This window comes from Populus euphratica, unplaced genomic scaffold, assembly GCF_000495115.2.
Source record: "Populus euphratica unplaced genomic scaffold, PopEup_1.0 scaffold247.1, whole genome shotgun sequence".
Taxonomy (NCBI): Eukaryota; Viridiplantae; Streptophyta; class Magnoliopsida; order Malpighiales; family Salicaceae; genus Populus; species Populus euphratica.
In genome coordinates this window covers 291,742-304,026 of record NW_011500129.1, presented here as the reverse complement: position 1 = coordinate 304,026, position 12,285 = coordinate 291,742, and the positions used below count along the sequence as shown (strand labels likewise).

The following is a 12,285-nucleotide window of genomic DNA, read 5'->3' as shown; positions in this document are numbered from 1 at the left end:
ATTATTATTATTATTATTATTATTATTATTATTATTATTATCATCATCATCATCATCATCATTGTTGTTGTTGTTGTTGTTTTATTGTTATCTATAATTTATACAATTAATCTCCCTGTGGTTTAACTCTAGTTTTGTCGAATTATTTATTACTTCGACACTCCTGCACTTGAGAGGATATCAATCTTTTAGTCATGTAAACATGATAAAAATTAATTGTCTTGTCCAATCCATTATTCTCCATCATGCCAAACATTATATAAATGAACAACTATTTTGAAAAAGTGATATTTAACTATTACTTTTGGGTGACTAGTTTGCTATCTTTAAAATTATTGAAATTTAAGAAAATGACATTAATGGATTCAACATTGAACCAGATGTTGTCAAATACAATTTAGACCAACTAGTTTTATAAAAAAAAAGTGAATTAGACCATAGGTTAAGCTTGATTCATGAACTAATTGTGTTATCAAATGGATTGTGCAAACCCAACTACATGTTTGATGGTGTAATGACTTGTTTGCTACTTGTATTGTGTTTTAATTATAGTTTTAAAACCTAAAATGACTCGACTAGTCAAATTGGGATCCAACCAAACCATGTTGAAACTTGACTAACTTAGTTAAAAAGTTAGGTTGATTTGATGACCAAGACACAACTCGGTCAAAACTCGACCATCAACCAATTTACTATTCTTTTGTATTTTTATATCAAAATAATGTAGTTTTAAATTGTTTTTTTAACATTCTAGATCAATTATTCTAATCTGTGACTTGAGTCTTACCTCGATTCAATCCTAGATTAAGTTTTAAAATCATAATTTTAATGGATATAATGTAATGAAATCCATATTTGATAACTAATTAGTGTACTTTCATAACTTATTATCAAACATATAATAATAAAAAATAGACTAGCGAGGTAATTTGAGGACCTAGATCTGTTCGGGTTGAAAACAATATAAGAAGTACAAAACTTGGTTGACTTGATTAAAAGTCTAGGTTAATCTGATGACTTGGTCAACCCCGTCAAAACCTAACCCTTAATTCATTAATTTTATTTTTAATTTTTTATCAAGTTAATATTTTTTAACTTTTTTTTTAATATAAGGTACTAGCCTATGACTATGGTCTTGTTATGTGTTGACATCCAAATTAGGTTTTACAACCATAATCAAATGGATGTTGTGCTTCTTTGTAAAAATAACTTTTTTAAAAGTATTTTTTTCTTTTTTTTAAATAAAATAAACCTTAATTAAATATTTTTTAAATAAAAAAATAAAGTTAATATATTATAAAAACACAATAATACGAAACAAATACTTTGTTAAAACATGGTAGAAATTGTGTTGTTTAAAAACTATATTCAATAATCATTGTCTTTTTTTATTTTATTTTTAAAACTATTTCTCAAAAAATCCTTAAGAAAAAGCAAAATTTTTAGAGAAAGACTGTTTCTTAATTAGAAAAAACTTAATTTTAAAAAGAGTAGAATTTGTGCAATTAAAAATAAATTGTTAAGTTTTTTTAATGAAAACTAGACAAATTAATTAGAAAAAAAATATAGATTTTAAAGAAGATTAAAAAAAATATTATCTTAAATAACTACATCAAAATATGTAGTTTATGGCTATAAATATTTTATAGTGAAATAGTATCGGCTTTACTTATTAAACATTAAACATGATGTTTTCAACTATTTAATTTTAATTTTTTTATAAACTAAGACAATAATACTCATATATAAAGGTGGAAGGATTAGGTTTTCTTTGAATTATTTTGCATAGCCCTAATATAAATCTTGTAAATATAAAATCATTACTTTGCATAATAAATTCTACAACAGGTCGAAAATAAAAATATAAGTAAAATTTTTTAATGAAAAGATTGAAGCAAAGCCATAAATTAATTTATTTTTCATCAAATAAAACAAGATAGCTTAAATTTAAAATCTATTTTTATTTTTTTAGATGTTTGTTAATAATTTAATGAGTTTTTTTATATATAATTCTACTTGTTTTGCTTCATTTTTTTCTTAGATTTGCTAGTTTTACTAATTGTTTTTTAAATTCTTGTTATAGTGCTTTTTTTCTTCTAATTAATTAGATATATTTTATTGATTTGTTTTTATTATACTTAGATTTTTTTAATGTTTTGTTTTTAGCAAAGCTAAAATTATCAATTTTTTCTTACGATAGATGTTTTAATTTTAGATTGAACCATGAACAAAATCAGAAGAATTTGACATTTTTTTGAGAAAAAAATATTGATAACTTACAGGCTAATAAACCAACTCTAATGTGTAATGTTAAAGTTATAGTTGAGCAATTCCAATGCGCTTCAGTTTACAAAAAACTCACCTTGATTAATGGGAATCATTCTTTTATTATTTTTTGTTTTATTTTAAAGTTTATCGAACATAATAATGTTTTGATTTAGTTAATGTTTCTTATATTTTTTGTGTGTTTATATTTTATAGATATAAAAATCAACGATATTAAAATGATGAATATATTATAAATATGAAATTAACTTTGTTGCTTTGACTTAATTTGGTATTGATTCAAACCTTTTATTTTATACAAAGATTATTATATGTTTATAGTAAGTTATTTGAATAAAATAAAATTATATAGTTTTTTTTATAACTCATGTACAATAAATTAAAATAAATATTATATCTTATTATATTAATTTTAACTCTTACTAATAAATAATTCTAGCTTCATTGCTGCTCACATGAACCTCCACTTAGAGTTTCATTTACTTCTCAAGATTATGTTTATTGTGATCCTCAATAATTTTTAATTTTTTAAGTGCTTTAAAGAATTCAACTATTTCAAAATCTTCAAAAAAATTAGCACATTTCTTACTGATATAAATAATCAATTTATTTTTCCTTTCCAAGTTTATCTTCCTTGATTACGGTTTGGATCACCTAGACTTGATATCTTAATTTATCATGGTTGCAATCCAGATCAACTTAATTATTGGTTGCTTATACGTTTTGTTTCTTTTTTCATACAATATTGTTGCATGGATCTCTCTACTAATCATGTCTATAATATTATCTGTCATTATATGTTCCTTGATTCTTCCTCTTCTTATACCAAGTCGATTTTCTTAGTTTCCTCTGTATCATTATAATCCTTGTTTTTCTATTGTTATACTATAGATTCTCCATGGATTTGCCTTCACATTTCTACTCCATAACCATTTTTTTTTAGCTGTCCTTTGCCTCACCTCCTTCCATTTTATATCCCTGTCGTAGAACTTCTCATACTTCTCCATCTCCGATCCCTTTTTCAGTTTCTATATCTGGTTATTCATTTCACTTTGGGACTCTACTCACTACTTACAGTCTCAATTTTATCACGATGATATTCTCCTCTGAATCTCCCACCATTTACTTCTATATGTACACAACCCTATAACCATTCAACCATGCATGTCAATCCACACACTATCCTATCATCGTGTAATTCCCTAGCCATGGTTACTTCACGTTGTTTATTTGAACCTACTTGTTACACTAATACAGAATCCCATCTTGAATGGAATTCAACAAATATTAAATGGATTATGGATATATATTATATGTTAGTGGTGCACTCGTACTTGTACGAGTGTAATTTCTTCGTGAAAAAATTGGTTCAAGTTAATAACAATAGTAAAATAAGTATCTTTATTTATGCTCAAATAATCTCTAGATTTTTTTAATAAAATTTTGAATATATTTATAATCAAATCAACTAATAGTTTTTCAAAGGATTTTTTATATATAATATAGAGTGTTTTGTATCTTCAGCTATTTTTATATATTGGATTATTTTTCTCCTAGTCTTTTTACAGGTTTTCATACTATATCAACGTTAACGATAGTGATGAATATTTTTTATTCTTTATGTATTCAATAGGTTAATTTTCTTTATTTAATGCTAAATATTTCAAGTAATATATTTGAATAAAGTCTCTTATGAGAAAAATTTGAAAATTTAAAACATTATCATCTTATGGTATGGATGGTTTCACTTCAATGACTGACTGGTCTTAAGTTTATAATTAAATCTTATGGTAACATGTTAGATGTCGATAAATGGATTATTTCACTTCATGATTCTCTAGTTTTATATTTATATTTCAGTGCAATCTTAATTAATTTTAAATTTAATATTATATTTATTTTTTATGAATGTAATGTTTTTATTTGTAGCAATTTTTTTAAAAAATTTTAAGTGAATTTGTTTTTAATATTTGATATCATATGTTTGATGAAGAGAATCTATCTCTATAATTGAGTAAATTATAACTAATCTTTAGTTTGGTATTATATCCATTTGTTTGTTGGTTAATAGAAACTATTTATCTATAGATTTTTTTAGTTTAAGCTTCTTTAGTATTTTATATTTTTTTATTGATTGGATTAAAAAAAGGTAAAGTGAATTTTCCTTTGTATGGTTTTTTATTTACAAATTTGTAAAAAGAATATTTTTACATATAATTTTTTATCATAAAATATTTATATGTAAAATAATTTTTAATGATGGTGATGGAGGAGATGGTGGTGGTAGTGAGATACCAATGATGGTGCTGATGAAAAGGGAGGTCATGGTGGTGGTTATGAGGGTGGTCGTGGTGAAGATGAAGAAGGAGGTCATGAGATGGTGGTGGTGAAAGAGAAAGTGGTGGTGATAAAATGACAGCAGTAATGGTGATTGTTTGTGGTGGTGAAAGAGAAGGTGATTATGAAGAAGAATATGATGGTGGTAAGATAGGAGTGATGGTTGAAATAGTTAGATGATATGGTACAGAAATTATTATTTTTAAAATAATTTACAAAACATTATGAGTTAAAAATATTTTCCAGCAATAGAACTAAGTTTGTTAATTATAAAATATTTTCCATCACTTAATTTTTCTATAAAATATTTTATGAGAAATAAATAAAAGATAATATTTTATGATAAATAATTTATAAAAACAAACATAAAAAAATTAGGAAAACATTTTCCTGTAAAATATTTTATGCAAAACAAACAAACTTTAATTATATTATTCTTTTCAATTAATTATCAAAACAAATTTTTTACATACTTTTTAAAAATAAATCACAAGAGAATTTTGTCTAGGAAATGAATTAGTCTCGATGTCTACACTTTGTCAAGGGGCTGACCTACTTTTTTCCATAAAAAATGATATTTAGATGTGTAAAATGTGTTTTAATATAAATAGACAAATATATGACTCTATCATAGCTCTAACTGAGTCAAATAAAATGGTTTTATTTTAGTTAGACAAAAACAAAATAATAGAAAAGAGTAGTGGATTGATCAATTTTTTTAAAAAAAAAAAGTGATTAGGATAACCTAGAAAAACATATTTTTTTTCTAAAAGAAGATAAATAATTAAGTTACAATCCATTAAATATGAAATAAAAAAATGATTCTGATCAATTTGAGTTAGCATGACAAACTTGTAACTTCAGTAATTATGGCCAACCCAACCTGAGATATTCCTCCAAATCTGTGGCCTAAATCATGAGATTAGAATAACCTGATTAAATAAAAAAAAAAAATTTAAAATATATATTAGCTTTTCAAACTTGTGATTCAGATCATTAGACTCAAAGTACTTTATCTAGGAAAATCATGAAGGATGAAATTAAAAAATGAATTTCAATTATACAAAAAGAAAAAAAAATATATCAATTAAAAGGATGAGGTTCAAAATTAAAATAAAAAATAAATCTCATATTTGATTAAAGGGTGAAATTAAAAGAAAAGTAAATTTAGCAAAATAACAATAAAAATCAAAAGAAAGAATGAATATCAAAATTGACATAGAAAATAAAAATAATTTTTTTATTGAAAAGAATAATAACTTTTACAAAGAGGCTACTAAAAAAATAAAAATAAAAATAAATAAGAACCAAAATGAAAACATAATACTATCAATTTGGATTAAAGGATGAAATTGCAAATCAATAAAACTTTTACAAAGAGGGCAATGAAAAATATAGAAATCAAAAGAATAAAGAGCAAATCAGAAAATATAATATTTGATAATTTGGGATTGAAAAAAAAATTAAAAATAAATAAAACTTTTATAAAAAGACCAAGAACAAAAATTAAAAGAGTAATGATTGAAGTTGAAATACAAATAACAAAAAGAGTCAAGTTGTAATTCTCGAGGGAGGGGGAAAAAAGAAAAAAGGATCCATTAACATCTAATCATACAATTCCCATCAACACGTGCCCTCCACTAAAAAGAAAATATGACGGCGCTTCCAACAATACAATAAAAAGTATTTTTGGATGTTAGAAGATGTCAAATGTGTCACTAAAAGTGTGTAAGCACCTCCCACGTGTCTTTAAATGTAATACATGTGATTTTTTTTTTTTGTGTTTTTGTTATATTTAGCTAAATATAAAATTACCCTTGAACTAATATGATGATAAAAAAAAACTTTTATAAAAAGATGAAAAAGCTTTTTAAAACTAGTTTTAATTTTTTTTACTATAAGAATATTTGATTGTTTCACTGTGATTTTGATTTTTATATTATTTTTATATTTAGTTATATACAAAAGTATCCCTCACCTTATATAATAACAACAAAAAAATCATTTTGCAAGAACTAAACTGTCCTTTAGTGCTACTATTGATATTTTTATTTTTAAAGATATTTCAATCATTTTAATATATTTTTAAAATACAAAAAGATTTATTAATCTATGATTATTTTGGTAATAATGAATATATCATTTGATAAGATTTAATATTTCCAATAGTTAGTTTAAGGGTGTGTTTAGGAATATGATGTAAATTTAAAATATATTTTTATTTTTTTATTGTTTTGATATGTTGATATTATAAATAATTTTTAAAAAAATATTTTAATATATTTTTAAATAAAAAATATTTTTAACTGTTATTATTACCATAATCCCAAAATATAGAAGACACTCAAAACTTCCAGGTTAGAAAACCAAAATCATCATTGTACTGTTTCAAAAGACAATGTTTGTAAATCTGCATCCCAGTGCTATTTAGCATTTTTTTAATTGCTACACTAACAGTACTTTTGGATGGAAAATGAAATTCACATAATAACGAAGGCATTTTCTGAAACATCAATAGTTTTAAATGCTTTCTATTAGAATTAAGAAGGAAAGAATTTAAGAACACCTTAGTGGTAAACAATTTCAGTAATAGAAGGTGGAGATGAGAAAAAAAAAAAAAAAAATCTTAAGGATGTTTTCTCAAGATGTCAAGGAACAAAAGCAGAACTAGAAATTTAGGATTAGAGGGGAAAATAAGAATATAAATGGTTTTTGAGGTTTACATGTGCTTTTTTATCCATTAATATGCCACTGAACTTTATAATACGTGAGACAAGAAGACCAATTATTATTTAGGTAAGTGATAAAAGCAATAAGGAACACAATTATTATAATGAATAAAGAGAAATTATATACATACATACACGCCCCAAAATCAATAATTTCCTCCCTCAATTCTTCGGCTCTCTCTCTCTTAAAAATAATAATAAGAAAAACAAATCTGATTCTATTTTGATAAAAATAAAAAATACAAAAAAAAACTAATAAATAAAAAATACAAAAAACAAAAACTAATAAACCCTAGTTCTACCTAGCATTTTTGCCCCGTTCTCTACCACCCTTCTTTTCTAACCATATGATTGGACTTCCACTTACACCCCAGAAGAAAGCTAGCACATTACTAGCTTCATCATTCACTAAATAGTTACTTAAGTGCTTTTTATGCAAAATTAAAAATTAATCTATTATATATCATCCTTGGCCCCTTAGTTCTTAAGAAGAAATAAAATAAATAAATATACTTATAAATCCAATTGAGTCTCTAACTTTTTTAAATCACTATTTTATAAGGGTTGTTGGGTGCTGATACAAATTATTTATAATCTTCAATCATAATTATTTCACAACACACATAAAAAAAATAAATTAAACTCTGTTACCAACTCACACATATGCAAGCAAAGGATAATAATGTTTGTTAAAAATCAAAACCCTCACACATATGGAAGCAAAGGATAATAATGTTTGTTAAAAATCAAAACCCTCAAAGATTAAAAACTCTATAATTATAAAGAGACATCCAAAATATATAATTTTAATTTATTTCAATCTCATGTGACAAAAGGATATTACAACCTTACGAGCACGCGCGCTTGTGTAAAGAACTAAAAACTCTAATAATACTAAATAAAAAAAAATATTCCCTTCAATTAAAAAAAAAAGAATAGAAAAGAATAATAGTGCAACATGAAAAAACAATCTCTTAAACTAAAAAAAATAACAAAGAAAAATATATTTAAAAAAAAAGTTGATGCATCAACAAATCACAAAACTTATCCATTTAGCATTTAGAATATATGAAGGTGTTTAAGTGTATTGAGTCTGAAAATTTATACTCTTATGGAAAAATAGAAAGATTTTAATATGCAAATATGAGTATGATTTAAAATTAATGATTTAAAGTTATTTTTTCTCTTAAAATAACTTTTATGTGTGTATTAAATGTTTGTATTTAATTCCATATTTATACAATCTATATATGTGTTTCTAATAAAAACTATAAAGGTGTTTAACTGTATTGAGTCCGAAAATTTATACTATTGTGAAAAAATATAAAGATTTTAATATGCAAATATGAGTATGATTTAAGATTAATGATTTAAAGTTATTTTTTCTCTTAAAATAACTTTTATGTGTGTATTAAATTTTTGTATTTAATTCCATATTTATACAATTTATATATGTGTTTCTAATAAAAACTACTTGTTTTGTAACTGTTATTATTCCTCTAATAGATAAAATGATTGACCATTTTAGATTATTCAAGACAATTGGTTGATAGGTTTCTGTAAATTTTTAAGTGTTCATCCCAAATGATCGACTAGATCACTTGGTATGAACAAGCGGTCAACTAATTCAACTTATTTAATTTATCAAGGATAATGAATTATTTATTCATTACTTAAATATCTCCATATAGATTATGTTATATACAATATTTGTCTATTTGTTATCCTTGATTAGAATAACATGTAATTAATATCAAAACATAACACTTTATATACAAGTTAACTTAGTGATTTTAAGTTTAATTATCACTTGAACGTTTTCATAAAAATAATTAATCTTTCTATATAAAATTCTCTTACGATTCATTTCATTATACATAACATCTAACAAGCACCTACATATTAGTTTTAGGTATTTATTATATTTCATTTTATAAAAGCAACTTTTTCTTTTCATACGAGAATTAACATAATATACACTAGTCTTAGCAATTCATATTAATGTCTAAATTTTAATAAAACATTGACTAAAAACATTTAAGAATAATATTTTGATGTAATAAGAATCTTATAATTATGACAACTTTATAATTTGTTTTTTATTTTTTTTTTGTTTCATATACTTTATCTTTACTCTAAATTTATTAATCAAATATAATTAAATATTAACAATAAAAAAAGCCTTTATTAATAATAAATAATATATATTTATTAGTAAAACATTAGATTTGTTAATTAAATATTATTGAATATTAAAGATAAAAATTTTTAATAATAAATATATTTTACATGAATAAAATCTATTTCTAACTAAAAAAACCCCTTAATTAAGAGAATTTCTAATGTTCAAATTAAATAATGAAAACAAATAATCCAAAGTTAATAGGGTTTTGAACCATTTCATAATTTCTCATGCTAGAATATCTAATTAATTCATTTTAATTAACTTAATATGAACACAAATCTCTAAATTATTCCCATTAATAAGTTTTTATCTACCACCTCTTAAATAACAAATTAACTTCGCTTGATGAACGAGGATAAGGTTAACATTCTAAACTATTTTCCAACCACTTAAAAAAAAAAGAATGAGAATACATATCAATGTTAATTTGTTGTCTAAAATATTTTATAATATTTTATTATTTTTGTGTGTATTTTTTCTTTTTGTAAATTATTTTATAGAAAAATTGATCAAAATATAAATATTTTATGATTAACTTATAAACTTAATATGTCTATTAAAAAATATTTTCAACCTATAAAAGTTTATAAAATATTTTACAATCAATATTAATATTTAATTCAACTATTTTAACTATGGTCACTATCATTGTTATTCTATTTTGGCCGCCACTGATTTTAACTATGGTCACTATCATTGTTATTTTATTTTTGCCGCCACTATCATTGTTATTCTATTTTGGCCGCCGCAACTATTATCATAGTTAGCATTACACTATAACCACTACATCTTTTACTATTATCACTCCATAACCACCATCTCCACTCATATTATTTATTCCACACATATAAAAACTACAATTATTTTTTTATTTTTCATAACCACCATCTCCACTAATATTAGTATTAGTATTACTGTCATAGCAGCAATCATCATCATTCTAAAATTAATATATTTTTACTTCACCACTTACTAAAAATTATAAAATATTTTTATATTTGTGGAATAAATATTATGCAAAACAAGCCCTTTTTGTTAACCTCTTTTAATTTTGATTTTTTTTAAAAAATTGAATCCTTTAATTCTTGTCCAAACACATTTTTAATAAAAATATAAATTCTAGTGGCTAAGGCATGCCTTTTCTTTGGACTGGATAACATCAACAAGATCGATACTTGAAAAGGGTTTTCTCTATTAAAAAAGCAGATGAGGGTGACCTTTTTTTTTCTTGTTCTAATTCCGATGTTCTTAACATTTTTCTATCAGCTTTCTTTTCTTCATACTGTTCTTGACATCGGATGAACTTCTATCAGCTTCTCTATCTCTTTCGCATCAGAATTCAAGAAACATTTCTGAACATCGGATGAACTTCTATCAGCTTCTCTATCAAGAAACATTTCTGAAGATTCATCTGTATAATGTCATGTCATTAAGGCATTATATGAATTCATTGTAACAGTGACTGTACTGAGAGCATTACGAGACAAACCAATAGAAGCTATGAAAATGCCAACTTTCGTCGTTAGTTTGTCTTTTCCCACTCTTCTTTTTATATTGGCATAATTCAATTCTGTAACTTTTTATTTTATGTTTTTTTCAAATCAAAGGGATATTTGACCGTCATGTAGCCTTGCCTATACAAATATGTCAAGATATCGAGAGCTAGTATGATGCTTTGTAAAATTAAGTAACGGTTTATCAACCAAGAATAATGCATACAAGTAGAAAGAGGCATGGGGAGAAGAGCAAACAATATTAATTAACGAAACACACATGAGATGTAATCCAGTTTCTTTAGAAATGGTAAGATTTTTGGCCCACAAAAAAAGAATTGATCCGTATCATTTTAACTTGATTTTGGTTATTTTTTTAAATATTAATTTAAAAAAAAAAGATCTTCTCTTATTTATATTAAATATAACATGATGAGTTAAATGTTTTTTGATGTAAAACATACTTTATTTAATATAAAACTTGTTTTATTTAGATCAGGAAATCTTTTTTTTTGGATAGATTATGAGTGGTTAAAAGCTGAAAGGATAAAAAGGTAAAGAGGTTAGGAAGTTTGTGTGGAGTGAGAGCAGGAGAATAAGAGAGTTTTAAGTAATAATTTTAATTAGCAAAAGATTAGAAAGTCAACAAAATGTTCAGAAGATCTCTTCGCAATGCTATGAGACTGGTATTTGTAGTAGAAGGAGATGGTATGGCACTATGGTATTCATGTTTGGATGATTATATTTGAATTAAGAAAATGTGTTATTTTAGGATAAAGTTTTTCAACTGATAAGAAAAGATACAGAGACATATAAAGTGTTTGTTTATAAGGTACATCACAATGCAAACCTTACAAAAAAAAAACATATAATTTATGTTCTTTTTGGACATAACACACCTCAAATACATCCTAAAAGAAGCAATAATTGGAATTTCCTTTAGCAAATATTGCTATGAGCCCCCCAAGCCAATTTCTCTGATTTATCACGTCGATAAGGCATGCACACTGGTTCTATCATTATACATATGTGAATCCGTGCGCGACTTGAACCTTTTGCCAAGCAAAGCCCATCGCTAATACGTGTAATATATATATATTACATAAAAAAATAAATTACTTAACTTTCAATCAAGTAATTATATATATATATATATATATTACATAAAAAAATAAATTACTTAACTTTCAATCAAGTAATTATATATATATATATATATATATTATATAAAAAAATAAATCATATATCTCTAAAT

General features: G+C 24.0%; 1 long non-coding RNA gene across 1 annotated transcript in view; it reads right to left on the bottom strand.

Annotated features, from left to right (window-relative positions):
* The window catches only part of LOC105110349 (uncharacterized), a 19,482-nt gene extending 7,261 nt beyond the window's left edge, over positions 1–12,221 (bottom strand). Inside the window, exons 1-2 of the long non-coding RNA XR_839453.1 lie at positions 12,211–12,221; positions 3,346–3,353 (exon numbers count right to left, since the gene is read on the bottom strand). This is a non-coding gene — a long non-coding RNA (uncharacterized LOC105110349). The remainder of the gene's footprint in view (positions 1–3,345; positions 3,354–12,210) is intronic.
* Positions 12,222–12,285: the final 64 nt, after the last annotated feature.